Source organism: Spermophilus citellus (genome assembly GCF_964194105.1).
Source record: "Spermophilus citellus genome assembly, chromosome: 3".
NCBI lineage: Eukaryota > Metazoa > Chordata > Mammalia > Rodentia > Sciuridae > Spermophilus > Spermophilus citellus.
This window is the reverse complement of record NC_138184.1, coordinates 117789091-117806973: the sequence shown is the minus strand read 5'-3', so window position 1 is coordinate 117806973 and position 17883 is coordinate 117789091. Positions and strand designations below refer to the sequence as shown.

General features: G+C 37.6%; 1 pseudogene across 1 annotated transcript; it reads left to right on the top strand.

Annotated features, from left to right (window-relative positions):
- The first annotated feature begins 8117 nt into the window (after positions 1-8117).
- LOC308643418 (mitotic spindle assembly checkpoint protein MAD2A-like) lies at positions 8118-11393 on the top strand (annotated as a pseudogene). The gene is made up of 2 exons: positions 8118-8139; positions 10825-11393. The product of its transcript is annotated as a mitotic spindle assembly checkpoint protein MAD2A-like (transcript).
- The last annotated feature ends 6490 nt before the right edge of the window (positions 11394-17883 follow it).

Here is a 17883-nt window from a genome sequence, read left to right as displayed (position 1 = left end):
GGATTCTAATAAATACATGAAAAGATGTTTAAGAGAATACAAATAGTGCAGATGATTCATAACAGTGTTATTTTGGTAAATGGAAAATTTTAGCACTCTTATCTCTGTATAATGCATTCTGCTAACTCATGTACAAAAGTTGTCTCTAAGAATTTAAGGTGTGCAGGTGAATCAGAACAATATTGTCTCAGTGAAAAGATGTGCTCACCATACTTTTTTTCTCTTTCCACATTTTTATTGGTGCTTTATAGTTGCACATAATGGTGGGATTTGTTGTTATGTATTTGTATATACACACAATATGACAATATAATTTGGCCAGTATCATTTCTCAGCAATATCATTGGGCTGGGGATGTGGCTCAAATGGTAGCACACTCACCTGGTATGCATGCGGCCCGGGTTCAATCCTCAGCACCACATACCAACAAAGATGTTGTGTCCGCCGAGAACTAAAAAATAAATATTAAAAATTCTCTCTCTCTCTCTCTCTCTCTCTCTCTCTCTCTCTCCTCTCTCACTCTCTCTTTTAAAAAAAAGCAATATCATTTACCATTTTTAAGTCCATTTTGTAAATACAATAAAAAGAAACATGTAAAAGAGATATCCCTGAGTGCTAGTTGTGTGCATGATTCATCAGTTGTATGTCAATGAATGGAGATGTTCAACACTCACAACTTCATCTAATTACCCTCTGAGATACATGGATAGCCTTCTAACTTATTATTATTTATTTAAGATTTTCTTAAAGATGGGGTAGTCTTTTTATTTTTAAAATATATTTTATAGTATATATTTAGGGTGTACAATGTTTTGATATACATATATCGTATATGATTTCTATAGTCAATCTAATTAACATATCCCTCACTTAGTACAATTACAATTTTTTGAGGTTTAGATTGTTGTACCGATAAATGAGGCAAGGCATCGAAGATAGTAGAAAAATAGTTTTATTTGGCTGCAGCCAGGTTCAGAGGGCACAGCTTTTGCTGTAATCAACCAATCCCCTGAACCCCAAGTTCAGGTAGTTTCAGAGTTTTATACCCAGCATATAAGGGGAGGGGCTCAGAAGTTCACAGTCTGCAGAAGTTCACACAAAAGCAGCTTTTTTCTTTCACTATTTTGGGCAAGTTAACCCTTTAAGGACAACACCTGAGAAGGGGAGAGTTTCTTCTCTCCTTTCTCCCCCTGCCCTCACCAGCTGTTACCATGGAGCCCAGTTGGTCACTTATCTTAAAAATGTAGATATCTCTGTGAAGCCCAGTTCAAGGCCAGAGGCCTTGTTTGCACATTTCTACAAACTGCTAGACTGGATAGGTTTGTGAAACACTAGTAAGAAGGTGTTCAGAACCTGAAGTGCTGGTATCTTCCCGGCCAGTGGCCAAGTAAAATAGGGCAACACAAAAAAATAGGAAGTTTATCTACATTGAACTCTTTTGCAGAGACTCTTTTGCTGACAGTCCTAAAGTCAGCCATGGTGAAGATTTCTGGAGGAGCCCAGCTATGACTTTTCTATGGAGAGGGGGTGCCACTACAAGATCACCTAAAATCTACTCTGTTAGGAACTTTCCAAGATATAATAAAATGTTATTAACTACAGCTCTTGTGCTGCACTTTAGATTGCTAGACTTATTCATTCCATATACCTGCAGTTTTATACCTTTTTATTGAATCTATCCATTTCTCTTCCACCCCATCCTCTACTAATCACAGTCTTACTATCTATATATCAAACTTATTTTTTTTCAATTCCACATAAAAGAGAGATCATGTAGAAGCTTTGTTCTGTGTCTGATTTATTTCACTTAAAATATTGTCCTGAAGCTTCATCCATGGTGTCACAAATATCAGGATCTCTTTAAGGATGAATAACACTCTGCCATATGTACAGATGATGATTTCTTTATTCATTTATCTGTTGTCAGATGCTTAAATTGTTTATTAACCTGGGCTGTTATGAGTAATGGTGAAAATGAACATCAGAGTGCAGACATCTCTATGAGATGCTGATTTCATATGCTTTGGATATACGCCCAGATCACTGGGTCATATGGTAGTTCTATTTTTAACTTTTTTTCAGGAATTTCTGTAATGTTTTACATAATGGCAACACCAATTTATATTCCACAGCAGTGTATAAGGCTTCCCCTTTTACCACATTCTTGCCAACAATTATTTCGTGTCTTTTTGATTATAGTCATCCTAACAGGTATGAGATGATAACTCAGTTTGTATTTTCCTGACAATTAGTGATGTTGAACGTCATTTTATATACCTGTTGACCACCTTTAAATTTGTTCTTTCTTTTGTTGCTATTAAGTTGTTTGATTTTTTTATATATTTTGAATATTATCCCCTTATTAGATATGTGGTTGGCAAATGTTTCTGTTCAACCTGTAGGCTGCTTTACCACAGTGTATTGTAAGACCAAATTTATGGAACATTTTTCTTCTAGTACTTTCATTTTTTGGTTTTAAATTTAAATCTTTAATCAATTTGAGTAGATATTGTGTGTGTGTGTGTGTGTGTGTGTGTGTGTGTGGGTGGTTACCTTAAGAAATACATTAATAAGGGCTGGGTTTGTAGCTCAATGGTAGAGTACTTGCATAGCATGTGTTAGGCACTGGGTTTGAATCTCAGCACTGCAAATAAACAAATAAATAAATAAATATCCATTGACAACTAAAAAAAAAAAGAAATACATAAAACATTTTATAGTTTTAAGAGGCTACTTTAGGTTAATAATGACTTAATTATTATTGTAAAAATCTGTACAATTTTACTCCTTTTCTCCTCAGGTTTTTTATGTTACCTCATATATTTTTATAACTTATATCCCTTACCAAATTGTTACAACTCAATTTTTAATAGTTTTGCTTTTTACCAATTTATATTAGAGAAATAATTGATATACTCATCACTATTATAATATTGGAGTGTTTTCAATGTGACAATATGAGTTTTACATTTTCAATATTTTCATATTGCTAAGTACCATACTCTTCATTCAACCTAAATAAATCCTTTTACTATTTCTCTTAAGATATAGCTAGTGGTACCTAGTTTTTTGTTTGTCTGATAAAATCTTTGTCATCCTTACTTTTTTATTTGTTTTTGGATTGAACCCAAGGAGTGCTTTACCATTGAGTTACATCCCTGTCCTTTGAAATTTTTTTGTTTTGATACAGAATCTTGCTTTGTTGCTGAGAGTCTTGCTGACACAGGCCTTGAATGTGCTGTAATCTTGACTCAGCCTCCCACATCACTGGAATTACAGGTACATGCCACCAGAGCTGGCTATCCCTATATTTTTTAAAAAATATTTATTTTTTAGTTTTAGGTGGACATGATATCTTTATTTTACATTTATGTGGTTCTGAGGATTGAACCCAGTGGCTCATGCATGCTAGGTGAGCACTCTACCACTGAGCCACAATCCCAGCCCCTATCCCTATGTTTTTGAAAGAGGCTTTCTGGGTATAGTATCTTTAGTTGGCACATTTTTTTTCTTTCAGGATGTTGAATATATCATCTCAATTACAAGGTTTCTTCTAAGAAATCTACTAATAATGTTGGGATAATTGCTTGTGCTTGGCAATTTTCTTTCCCTTCCTTAAAATTTTGTCAATCTTAAAATATCTTGATGTGGGTCTCGATATGTCTTGATGTAGGTCTCTTATATTTGGGTAATTTATAATATGTCGATCTGTGGCATTTCATTATGTCAGCACAGACCAAGAGTGAAACATTTTTACATGTGTACACGAATCCATTACTAGATATATAATATCTATTCACAGAAATGACACTATTTATAAAATACAAGGTAATATATTTTTAAAAATCATGTGGAAAAAAGTATCTTTAAACACTTCTTTGCATGAATTCCATGTGGTATATATTTCCATTTATTGAATAAACATTGTTGGCTCTATAATGCATGAGTAACATGTATGCCAGATCTTTTAATACATGTCTAAAATTACTTTACTACATATCTACCATATATCACCACATAATCACCACCTCTACATTATCATTGAACCATGTTTTATTCAGTCCAAAAATTGGTTTATAACCTTTCATCATGTACCGATCCCATGGTATGTTATTCATCATGCTGCTTTAAACAAAGTAGCAATTAATTCACCAGTGGCATATGGATGAGCACTTGTCTTCTTGCACACTGACATCCATTAGCCTAGACTACTCAATACTCATGCATTGTCAGTATATTTCCAAATGTTGACTTGTATGCTTTGTGTAGGGCGGTGAAGTACTAACAATAAACATATATGAGTGGTGTTGGGACAGTGTATCAAATAAAAAAACCCAATGATAGTGGCAGAGAAACTTTGGATACAGAAGATTACATTTTGTAAGTCCATACTTCATAATGCTATTGTAAATTTTCTCAAATATAATATTCATCTATAATTACAAATAAAAACAACTAATGCATTACATTTTTGTTTCAGACTAGAAAAACATTTGCTAATCTGTCACAAGAAAATAATTACATTGACTTGTACTATTTAATTTTAATGTGTCTTCATTATTATTCTGTGCATGCTAATCTTGCACTAAAGATTGTTTAGTAATAAATGATTTGGGGGTAATACTGGCATAAGTTTTTAAAGAGCTCACATAATGGTCAGATCCCACTTTTTTTGCTAAAATGCTTGGCATATAATTTGTGATGTCTATGCAATGAAATATAGTAACATCAATTCAATGAAATAAAGATTTATAACATGTTCACAACATGGTGATTAAGTGATATTTTAAGAAACAAATTCAATTTTATTTTTTCCTTTTTATGGTGCTAGTTATTAAATCCAGGGCCTCATTCATGCATGCTGGGCAAGCACTTTACCACTGATCTGCATCCCCATCCCTAGAAACATATTTAATTGAATTAATTTATTTTTTGGTACTAGGGAATGAACCCAGGGATGCTTAACCACTGAGCCACATCTCCAGCCCTTTTTAAAATATTTTATTTAGAGACAGGGTCTTGCTGAATTGCTTAGGATCTCACTAAATTGCTGAGGCTGGCTTTGAATTTGGTATCCTCCTGCCTTAGCCTTCTTAGCCACTGGGATTACAGGTATATGCCACCATACCTGGCCCTAGAAATGTATTTTAAACTAACATCTTTACATACTACTTTATATGCATTCTAGTATATTAAACATTTCCCTCACTATATTAACAAAGATAACTTTCTTATAAACATCTTCTGAACATGTGTCTACAAGTACTTTACTACCTACATAACACCTAGTCTTTGAAACAACACTGTTAACAACACAATGATTAATAATGTAAGAAACATCTCTTAAGTAAATTTAAACATTTATTAAATATACTCTTAGGTAGATAACACTTTTTTTTAATGAACACTTTTGAAAACACTGCATTATACAATAGCATTCTAAAAAACATTTTTAAAATCTGTGTCTACAAAGAATTAAATTTATACATGATATTAATTCACAAATATAACACTATTTACAACAAAGAGTGTAACCGATATTCTAAGAACCATATCTGAACAAGTATATTTAAATACTTAGATACATGTATTCTAGCATGGTAAAGACTTCAATTTATTGGATTAACACTGTTAACAGGACAGTGTATAAGCTTTTTATTTTTTGTTTTTGGTAGTGCTAGTTGTTGAATCCAGGGCCTCACATATTATAGATAAGCACTCTATGAAGGAGCTATGGCCTCAATCCCCAAGTAACATTCTTATAATTGTCTTTTAATAACACTTCACTAAATCCACAATATCTATTCACTGAAATAACACAATATATGACATGATTAATAATATACTAAGAAAATTCACTTGAAAATTCTCCTGAAACACTTCATGTATTAAAGTGTCATAACCACTTATATTCAATGAATCAACAGTATTAACAACATACTGCATAAACAACACTCTTCGAGTCATGTTTTTATCATGTTTCTATGACTATTTCACTACATAAATGACATCGTTACCAAGCTGCTCTAATATTTGCTTGGGAAAGAAGAGGCTAGATCACAATGCTTTCTGCTCCAGAAATATCTGGAGTCAAATTGATAGGAAAATGGGTTTTATTCTAAGTCAGCTTTTATGGAAGATAGAAGAAACTTAGTTGTTTTAAAGGTTTTATCTCTGAAGTTCCTGAAGTTGAGCAGAAGTTTTAAAGAAGAGGCAGTGTGGTGAGACAAAAAGGAAGCAAATATACACATGCAGATTTACTTATCCTGTGTTAGACAGGCCTGAGTGGGCAGTCTCTGGTCCCGTCTTCTTTGGTGCCTGACAGGGTGGTGGTCCCATCCCCATTAGTTTTCACTCTCAGTAGGAGGAAATAATTCCCAATTTCAGATGGCAAGTGCTCCAAAATTCAGTCTGTTTCAAAATCCCCCTGTTTAGTGTGTATCTTCAATATTGAGGGAGTTGTGGCTTCCATGTCAACTGGCTGATCGTCCACGGTTGAACTGATGTGCCGAGTGTGAACATGAGAGGTCAGATTCTTACTCCTGAAGGAGGCAAATTCTGACATATTTATTTTATAGCTCTGCCTAGGGGAAGGACTTCAACATTAGAACTCTCTTTCTATAACCTCACAGCTATTTGTCTCTTTGGTGGAGTTTGACAAGTGACTCTGCATGATTTTCCTCTCTGTCTCTGAATGATTTTCTCTGAAAATGCTGAAAATTTGCCAAAGCATCTTGGCCTCCACATCAGAGGTGCCGCAGTCTGGCTGGGCACAAGATCACGAGCCACTCACAGCTTTGTAGATTCAAACAGCAATTCTTTATTCCCAAACTCACACTGGCCCTCTACAAACACGTTCTGGGGAAATCCAAGTTCTGGGCCCAAATTCACGTACTCCACCAGGCTTTGAATCCCAAAAACTTTCTGAATTCCATGAGAACTCAACGGGAACTCAGGCAGCAGGATATGCCCTATTCCCAGCAGGAATAACCTTAAACCTGGAACCGCCCTAAACCCAGATTGTCCTAAACCGGGAACGCCCTAAACCCAGATTGTCCTAAACCGGGAACGCCCTAAACCCAAGGAGCGGGATCTTCCTAAAACCTGCAGGATACACCCTAAACCTGGATCCACCCTGGTCCTTGAGCAGGGTCACCTTTCTCAAACATACATGCAATGTCACAGCGAATGTCCAAGGCAAGTCCATTTCCACGAGTCCTTCCTCTAAGCAACATGGGGTACACTGGCAAGGAAATTTCGATGCATCATTCCTACTTGGCAATGGCCCTCAGCACAGAGGCACTTTGCCTTTATTGTTCATCTCAGTTGTCCCATCTTGGAGGGGAAGTTACAAGACAGTTTGAGTCAGCATCATTGTGTGGGTTCTCTTTCGTTCAGAGAGGAGGTCCATGGAACAGGGCAGAGGAGAGTGTGGCTGTGGAGTCACTAATCAAGACCTCTGGAGAGCAAGCAGGAGGCAGGTCTGATTGTATTGCACAGTTACCATGTATATAAACTCAGGCAGTAGCTAAGCAGATTACAGGCAGCCACCAATACAATTTCTAGCCAACTGTCCCTGCATCGACCAATCGAGGAGTGGGCCATGGAGCAAACACAGGGACTGCAACACACGGCCTCACACCCAGGGCTGTGCCTAGGGTGTAAGCGGTTTGCTGGTCACATGTCTAGCACAGGGGAGTGGCCTGCCACTCAGACGCCCTTAATGTATGTCATGTATGCACTACTTCATCCACTTGTCCCCACACATTATAAGACCCCTTTTTAGCTAATTTTAAACAACAGAAGGTTTTGGAAAGTTTAGCTGCTAGGCCAGAAATATACAGACTAGTAATAAGGGCAAATCAATTTAGTCTGTGTATGAGACTTGAATTAATAAACACACCCAAAGAAAGCAACTTGTCTGTGAAAATACTTCTGCCAGATATGCATTACAGAGTCCTTATTATCTAAATCAAGATTAAACATCAAATGGGTAGAAAGCATCTTTAGAATTGAGGTATAATCTCCAGAACTGTAAAAACTGTGAATACAGGTTGTAAGAATGTCATTTCATAAAAATTAAAACTACATTGAGATTTAATCTCACTCCAGTCAGAATGGCAATTATCAAGACTACAGGTAATAGGCCTGGGGTTGTGGTTCAGTGCTTGTCTAACACATGCGAGACCCTGGGTTCGATTCTCAGCACCACATAAAAATAAATAAATAAAATAAAGGTATTGTGTCCAACTACAACTAAAAAACTAAATATTTTTTTAAAAAAGAATACAAGTAATAAAAGTGCATTTTAAAAGTCACTTCTAATTTTTCTAGAATTTGAGCATTGGCAAATTTAAACATTACTAGACTTTTTAATATCAGATATAGTGCAAAATCCACTTAATAAATATTGGCAAGGATGTGGGGGAAGAGGTACACTCACACATTGCTGGTGGGACTGTAAACTTGTACGATCACTCTGGAAAGCAGTATGGAGATTTCTCAGAAAACTTGGGACGGAACCACCATTTGACCCAGTTATTCCACTCCTTAGTTTATACCCAAAGGACTTAAAAACAGCATACTAAAGTGACACAGCCATATTAATGTTTATAGCAACTCAATTTTCAGTAGCTAAACTATGGAACCAGCCTGGGTGCTCTTCAACAGATGAATGGATAAAGAAAATGTTGTATATATACACAGTGGACGACTACTGAGTCATAAAGAAAAATGAAATTATGACATTTGCAGGTAAATTGATGGAACTGGAGATTATATGCTAAGTCAAACAAGCCAATCCCCCAAAACAAAAGGCCAAATGTTCTCTCTGATATGTGGATGCTAACTCAAAATGGGGGGTGGATAGGGAAGAACAGAAGTAATTTGTATTAGACAAAGGGGAATGAAGGGAAGGGAGAATGAAAATATGAAAAATAGTAGCATGAATCAGACATTACTTTCATATATGCATGTATGAATACACAACCAATGTAATTCTGCATCATGTACAACCGGAAGAATGGGAAGTTATAATCCACATATGTATAATATGTCAAAATACTAATGTCATGCATTACTAATAAGAATAAATTTTAAAAGTCATTTCATTAATTAAGAACATATATAATAAAATATACTTCGCAAAGCAAGTCACAACATAATGTAAAAAGTTCAATCGAAAAATCCCCCTTTAAAATAACCAATATTACAGAGACATAGCTTACATTTTGGCCACAGAGAATATAGAACGCATTATGATTACTAAGATAACTTAGGATCTTAGCAAAGCAATTTTGTTATCTCTAAAGTATAAGACAACAATCATGATTAACACCACTGTATTCAGACTGTCAGAATTGAAGTTTTAGAGCATTTTATCAATAAATCATGTAACATTATTGTAAAAATAGTAGTTTATTTAACCAGAGGTACAAAGAGATTTTAGAACAAATGAGAATTTGGATAAATTTCAACTCATTTCTTTTAAGCAATTAAAAATGTAATAAAATTTTCAGACAACATAAATTATCTAAACATAAAATCTTTGTTCTTTAAGGTAGTTCTCTTGTAAACTTTGCTAGAAGCAGTTTCAATCATTGCCAGACTGTTGTAACCTACTTAATAATGCATTTTAAAAGTCACTTCTAATTTTTCTAGAATTCAAGCATTGGCAAATTTAAGCATTACTAAACTTTTTTTTATATCAGATGTAGTGCAAAATTCACTTAATATCTTTTTTTTCTACATCATTTTTTTTATTGGTTGTTCACAACATTACAAAGCTCTTGACATATCATATTTCATACATTAGATTGAAGTGGGTTATGAACCCCCAATTTTACCCCAAATGCAGATTGCAGAATCACTCACTTAATATCTTAACAACATTTAGGTTACTAAATCTTAATTTAGGTGTAGACAGACTAATAGTTAACTTTTGAAAGTACTAATAAGGTTTAATATTGATACATTTATGATCAATTAGCAACCACAACAAAATCAACAAAAGCTTACAATTTTTAGCTCTTTATAAAATGATGTTATTCAGAAATCAGAAACCTAAACCTACGATTTCTAGCTTTGAATTAATTTGTCATAAAAAACTACATTTGTCATTTAAAATTTCTAAGAATCAAAATGCCTGTTCTATATATTTATTTGATTTATTTATTTTAATAGCTACCTTTAGGTTGTTCATGGAAATCAAACACAGATAACATTTTGTTATTTTCAAAAAGGTCCTAAGAGTTTGCTGTATATAGAAAACTTTGAACACTGTATCTCAAGTATCTAAAGACAAATAGTCCATTTAGTTAGTAGGTTAGAAAAATAAGTTATTAAAATTTAAAGGCATTCTTATTATGAACAATTAAATTACTTATTATAAATTAACTAACATGAATAAAAAGGTGTTTGGGCTAATTATAAGTCCATTTAGTACCATGCAGACAATATATAAGCATATAAACATACAGGTGCATACAAGAAAAAATTAAAGCATAGATTATCATTTCCTAGTTTCAAAAGCCAGACTTTTACCTGAGTTTGTTAAGTCTTACATTTGTATGTTCAAATTTGAGGCCAGGTAGGAAATTAACACTTTTTTTTTTTACTTAGATATCTGGTTTTTAAAGTTAATTTTATTAACACATTAGAGTTATACATAAACTCTAATAAATTTTGACATACTAATAAATGTATGTAACATAATTTACTCCATTGTGAACCCCAAGACTATTTCCTTCTTTCTACTGCTCCTTTCCCTGGTCACCTTCCTCTACTCTATTGGTCTTCCTTTTATTAATTTTTAAATTGTCCCAGAAGCAAGGCATCACCCTGCGCAGGAGTTTGGAGATGATGGCCAAGTTCTTTTTATTCTATATCAATGTGGCATGTATCCCTCTGAAACCTTCAGAAGTATGGACTAACCCTGCTGGTAACTACTGACCCTGAGCTCATAAAGTACCTCAACAGTGATTTGGAACAGCTGAAAGATTGGCTGTACAAGTGCTCAGTTCAGAAGCTGTTGGTGGTCATCTGATTAATTCAAAATGGGGAGGTCCTCTAAAGGTGGCAATTTGACATGGAGTGTGACAAATCTGCAAAAGATGACAGTACTCCCAGAGATAAGTCTCCGAAAGCTATCCAGGATGAAATTCGCTCAATGATCAGACAGATCACAGTGACAGTGACATTTCTACCATTGTGGGAAGTTTCCTGTTCATTTGATCTACTGATTTATACAAAGATCTGGTTGTACCTGAAAAATGGGAAGAGTTGGAACCACAGTTCATTACCAATTCTGAGGAAGTCCCCGCTCATTTACTACCACAATCCACAAAGTAAACAGCATGGTGGCCCACAAAACTCCTGTCAGTGACTGGGGGTGAGATGAAGAAGATAATGTCTGATAATTCTCAAATGTGCTTTTTCTAAAACCACGTCAACCTCAGTGGATGTGTTGTATTTCATTGGTTAGTTTTAGCTGGGGAGCAGCAGCGTCCTGGATGAACTGTGTACAACTATTTCATGTTTGTACCTGTGTTACCTGCCACCGAGTTAAGTAGTGAGTACACTGAATGTCATCCCAGAGCAGCCAGCAGATTTTATCAGTGTTGCAACAAGAATTCCTCTGAACATGATAGTGTAGATGGAAAATCTTTTGCTACAAAGCTAATGATTCCAAATGTTTTGGTCAAGGTACTTGACTCAGAATATAGATAGAGAGATATTTGAATATAAAATAATACAGCAAAAGAGCTCTGGATATTCAGAATCTTTGTTTAGATCCTGAAAGTAATGAAAAACTGCTTTATTGGGTCCTTTGACATTTATTATATCGTATATTTCCCACATGAAAAAAATGGTTTTAATATATATATAACTTAAACCCATGATGCAATGGTTAATTGTACTATTTAATTCTTGTAATACAGAACTCTTACACATTTTAAATAGTTTACAAATCAAGCTTTATATAATAATGGTGAATAAAGTTACATCTATGTTTTAATTTTGTCTTAAAAAAAGAATTGACTAAACTATGCTGTGTGCATGTATGAATATATCACAATGAATTCCACTTTTATATATAAGTTATAATGGAAATTAACTTTAAAAACTAAGGTTAGCAAAACTTGAATAGACAGTTTCCTTTTCAGAGACAAAGAAAATTATTCATACACACCCACACATACACACATACACATATATATCTATATCTGTATCTATCTATCTATATATATATATATATATATATATATATATATATTAAGATATATATAATCTAAGCATGCAGAATCAAAACAGAAGTGAATTATCCAGAGGAAAAAAAGGCATGAATTCAAAAAGCAAGATTGCAGATAAATTTAGTCTACTTATTTATTTTGGAAGGTCACGGGGATTGAATTCAAGGGCACTCGACCACTGAGCCACATCCCCAGTCTTATTTTGTATTTTTTTGTTTGTTTGTTTGTTTCTTTCTTTCTTTTTAAACTTAGAGACAGAGTTTCACTGAGTTGCTCAGTGCCTTGCTTTTGCTGAGGCTGGCTTTGAACTTGTGATCCTCCTGCCTCAGCCTTTCGAGCTACTGGGATTATAGGCACGTGCCGCCAAATCCAGCAGTCTATTTATTTTGGATAGAGGCCCATCTGATGACTGAAGCAGGGAGTATGCTTGGGAAAAGTTTATGGTCAGCAAAATGTGCTGATTTTAGGAATTCCTTTCCACTGTCTCACCCATTGGCTGGAGAATCCAGTTTACATGTCTCATAAAAAAGCCTCACACACCAAGGGGTGAATGGAATTATATAACTGTCTCCATCCTCAACCCAGCAGGAGGGAACTTCCAAATTTGCTACCATGCATATGAGTCCCAAGAGAGCCAAGAGTTGAATGAAAGAGATCGTGAATGACTAAGTCTGAGCCCAGGGAAAGATGGGGGCTACCTGGAGCCAGAATGGTGGGAGTTATCTTGGCCCTCACACCTTATGTTCCTGTGCCTGAAATGACCCATTAAATTGTGGCTTTCTCTGGACTCTGTCAGGGCAACATCCTGACAGTTTACACTTTGGGGGGAATGTGCTGTAGTCACCAGATCAAGGCATGGCAGTACTCTTTGGTGGGGAGATGGCGGCAGGGGGGTTCGTTAATTTTGGAACCTGCCAATGCCAGCCTCCTAGGTGAAAGGAGCCAGTTTGGGGCTAAGAGTGGCAGGAAGATAACTTGGGACAGAGGTATCTAAGTATCTCCAGGCTTCTCAGAATGGAAGGTCCAGGTGGGGCTAGGGTTAGCCTGAAAAGTCTCCAGGGAATGGGTCCTGGGCCTTGCTTATCACCTCCACCCAATGCTATAGTGTGTCATCAAGCTGAATTTCCTCTACAAGAGCATGCTCTTCAATAACCTGGTGAAGTTAGATATTGTCATGAAGAACTATTTGCATGTGAGTAAGCACAGGACTTGAGTGAGGGGTGGAAGACTTGAATTGGGGGTCGGGATTCTGAGGCCCAGGAGGCGCTAGCTCCCTGCTGACCCCTGGGCTCTTAGCACTTGTGAGAGCCTCAAAACCAATCCTGTATGCATAGGCAGCATGCCTTCCTACCTCATGATGTTGTTAGCTGCCTAAATGTAGAGCTGCAGGAGGGTTTGGCCAAGTTTGACAGTGTGTCCCTCGGGTGGTTGCCATGAGCACAAGAGCAAAGCTGGGTGCTCCAAGGTCAAGAAGCACCTTCTTATCTGAAGACTTCTTCTCTGTATTGTCCTAGAAAGCGTTAGGCACGAAAACCTTCTCTCATGTCTCCTTGCCCTGTATTTGAGAGCCTGGTATATGTGAACCCTGCCCCTTGGTGGGAATTCATAGCATCACTGCATGAAACAGGAAGCCTTAACAGTGGAGGGGCCACAGGCTGAGCTCCCATGCTGGATGCTGGTTGAGGTCTCTGGGATCACTGAGCAGCAGTTCAAGATGGACAGGGCTTGAGGATATGCTCTCATCTATCCGTGATGCAGAATTTCTTTTCAACCTGGAGAAGCAATATGTAGATTAATGAAACTTGGTGGATTCACTGCTTATCTCTGAGGCCAAATAAGCCATGTGCTCTACTTTGCAGACATAGGCAGATGGAAAATTTCCTCATGATCTGCGAAAGTCTTATGCAGAGCCACAAACTTGGGTGGGGTCATGTTAATATTCTGGAATTGGAAAAAGACAAATACTCTCCTCCACAGACATGTGCAGATTTGCCTCCTAGCCTGGGGAAATTTTAAGCAGAACACAAGATCTGGATGAATTCACTGCTATTCTACTTGGATCAATCAGGGCTAGATATTTCCCTCTACAAATATTCATGGGCATCACATGCAACCCAAAGAGGGGAAGCCATAATCAGAGCATTGAGGATTGATGGGGTCATGGCTTGGTTACCAGGATCAGGAAGAGCCAGATGGTTCCCTCCACAAATACTTGTAGCCATATCCCTCTCTCTCAGCCTAGGGAAGCCTTAAGAAGAGCCCTGAAGCTTGGTGGGAAGCAGACTAGGGATTCGCGCCTGGAAGATCTATTTACCATGTTTCCTGCAGAGTGCTGCTGCTGCTTAACCTTTCTTGCCTAGTATCTTCATGGGCTGGAATGCAAAGCTGTGAATCATAAACCGCTTCTTTATTTCCAACTAGCTGCAGGTGGTATAGGCTTGCTGTTAATCCCACTGTTAACAATAGAGACAGAAGTGGGCCTCCTACAAGATGTCTCAGTGTTATGGGACACCTGAATTCCACCTGGGCTCTCTTCTCTCACTGGCGAAAAAATATATTCTGGGGATTCTTTTGTGAAGAATGGAGAAATGTGTCCTGCAGGGGTTAAGGGAGGGGAAACAGGGTTACAATGGAATTGCTTTTCTGACCCTTCTGATTTGGCTATTCTCAGGCTGTCATTCAAGGGGCTTTTTCAGCTTCATGCTTGTGTTTGGGGATATTCATGCAGGTATTCTTGTCTGGATGGTTGCTAACTTGCTAGATGGATATATATAAAGGAAACTAGAGCTGAGGAAAATATATTCAGCCGACTTCCTGATGGCTTCTCCCTAAACAATTCTCTTTCAACACTTATTGACATGTATTCTAGGGTTGTAAGCACTTCCATTCACTGAATTAAAAGGCTTAATTAGGCACTTTTCAAGTAACATTATTAGAAGCTCTGCTAAACGTGTGTCTATAAATACTTCGGTTCATTACATTCACTCATTGTGATAACACCGTTTACAACGTAACATCTAGCACTGTAGGACATACCATCTGTTGCTAGGAGCCACAAGCAAAATATATGATGTATGGCACCTTTGGTTGTAAAGCCAGCTAGCCACTGAGGTATTATTATGCTAAGATTTACATTCATATGTAAATTGGGCTCCTGCTGTTCACCTTGGCCTACTACTGGACTCATGTTACGGGGACTCATGGAGAGTTCCCATTGGTTGGGGAAGGATAGTAGGAGGAAATTCCGGGGGAGGTCCGGGGGACCCCGGGTTCCGGGAGACGGCGGTTCCGGTTAGACGCCCGCGTGGGAGGACCGGTTTTTTGCTTGCTGGCGCTGAGAGTGTTGGCGGCTTTTTCAAAATAAAGTTTTGTTCCTGCTTGAGTGGCTCGTGATTCTGTGCCCAGCCAAGACTGCGGCATTTGGCGGCCCGGACGGGGAACGCCTGAAACTTAGAGGTGAGTAAAACTGCTCGCCCCTGAGGGAAGGCGACAGAATGGGTGAACATTTAGAAAAACAATGTGTTCTTGTTTTGATTTATTTTGTTTTTATTTCAAGCTCCCTAGCCCTAGAATTTTCTCAGGCGAACTGGGAAAAATGGTTGGCTCAAGGTTTGAAGTTATTCGGCCCTGAGAAAGAGAAAATTGATACAACCATTGTCTGTTCCGTTTTTGTTTCATTCTGCTTCGGCTTTGTTTTATCCTATCTTATTGGGTTACGTTACCTTTATAGTAGATTAGAATCCAGTAAAAAACAAACCGAAAAACTGCTAAGTAAATTGTTAGAGGTCCAGACTATGGTAGAAAAAACGCTAGGTCAAGCAAAAGAGAAGGTCTCTCAAGCTAGTCAGACAGAGGAGAATTTAAAGAAAGCAAGCTTAGAGGAAAAGCAGCCATCAGGTGGAGAATTACAACAGGAGGTTGCTACTAACTCCGTTCTATCACCAGAGGGCGTAACTCAACCAACAGCTCCATCTACCGCTGAGCGGCCCTCAACTCCCGTAGTTGATGGACGGAATTCTGAGGCAGGACCCCAAAGATTAGCATGCCCTGTACTTGAGCAGGCAGGAGGGCAACGAATTCACCGTGCTTTAGATTTCAAAACAATAAAGCAATTAAAGGAGGCTGTAACGACCTATGGGCCGCAAGCTCCCTTCACAATAAGCATGGTCGAATCTGTTACCAACTTGGACATGACACCAGCAGATTGGGCTAACATGTGTCGATCTGTGCTAAACGGAGGACAATATTTGTTATGGAAGGTTGCCAATGAGGAATTTTGCATGGAGACAGCTAGGCGAAATGCAGAAGCTGGTTATCCTCAAAGAAATATGGACATGCTATTGGGAAAGGGACCATATGAGGGTCAAAGACAACAAATTGAATATGACCCTGGCGTATACGCACAAATTGCTGTAGATGCAGTTAGGGCATGGAAAACTTTACAGGGGCATGGAGACTTACAAGGTCAATTATCTAAGGTAATACAAGGAACTAATGAACCTTACGCTGAATTTGTAGATAGACTTATTCAGTCAGCCTCTAGGATATTTGGTAATACAGAACAGGTAATGCCATTTATAAAACAACTGGCTTATGACCAAGCAAATCGTTGCTGCAGAGAGGTCATTAGACCATGGAAACATGAAGATTTAAACACATATATTAAATTATGTAGAGACATTAATGAACAAGGGCAAGTCTTAGCAGCAGTACAACAGGCTTTAGATGCCAGGCCAAAAACATGCTATAATTGTAATCAAACAGGACATTTTAAAAGGAGTTGCCCCGTAAGAGGAGGGTTTAACAAAGCTGGATATCAAAGGAATAGAATACCAGGTATTTGCCCACGATGCCATAGAGGGAAACATTGGGCTAATGAATGCCGTTCTCAAACCACCATAGAGGGTATTCCGTTATCAAAAAACGGACAAGGACCAAGTGTTTACCCACGATATCGTGGAGAAAGGTAGCAGGCTCCATTGCCAAAAAACGGACTAGAGGGCCCAATGCCCCGGGGCCCAAAACCACAAATATATGGGGCAATGGAGGAACCCAACAGCACCATCAAGGTAGTGCCCAGGACGCATTATCCATTAAATCCCTCATCAGACAAACTAGAGGGAGCGCAGGGCTGGACATCTGCGCCTCTGCCAGAGCAGTACTAACCCCAGAGATGGGAATTCAAATCATTCCCACAGGAGTAAAAGGACCTCTTCCCCAGAGAACAGTAGGCTTATTATTGGGACGCAGTTCTTCTACACTAAAAGGACTTATGATAAGTCCTGGGGTAATTGATCCCGATTATGAGGGTGAAATAAAAATTATAGCTAGTTCTCCAAGAGGTATATCAGTAATTTCACCAGGAGATAGAATAGCACAGTTATTAATAATACCCAGCCTGCATGATAAATTTTCCAGTTGTAATGTAGAAAGAGGTTCCAAGGGATTAGGCTCCACAGGTGTAGATTGGGCTATGCTGTCTTTAAATTTAGATTCTCGCCCAATGCTAAAATTAAATATTAAAGGACATGACTTTAATGGGCTGCTGGACACAGGTGCTGACCTCAGCATAATATCTCGTCAAGAATGGCCAGAACATTGGCCATTACAACAAGCCACTCAAACGCTTCGA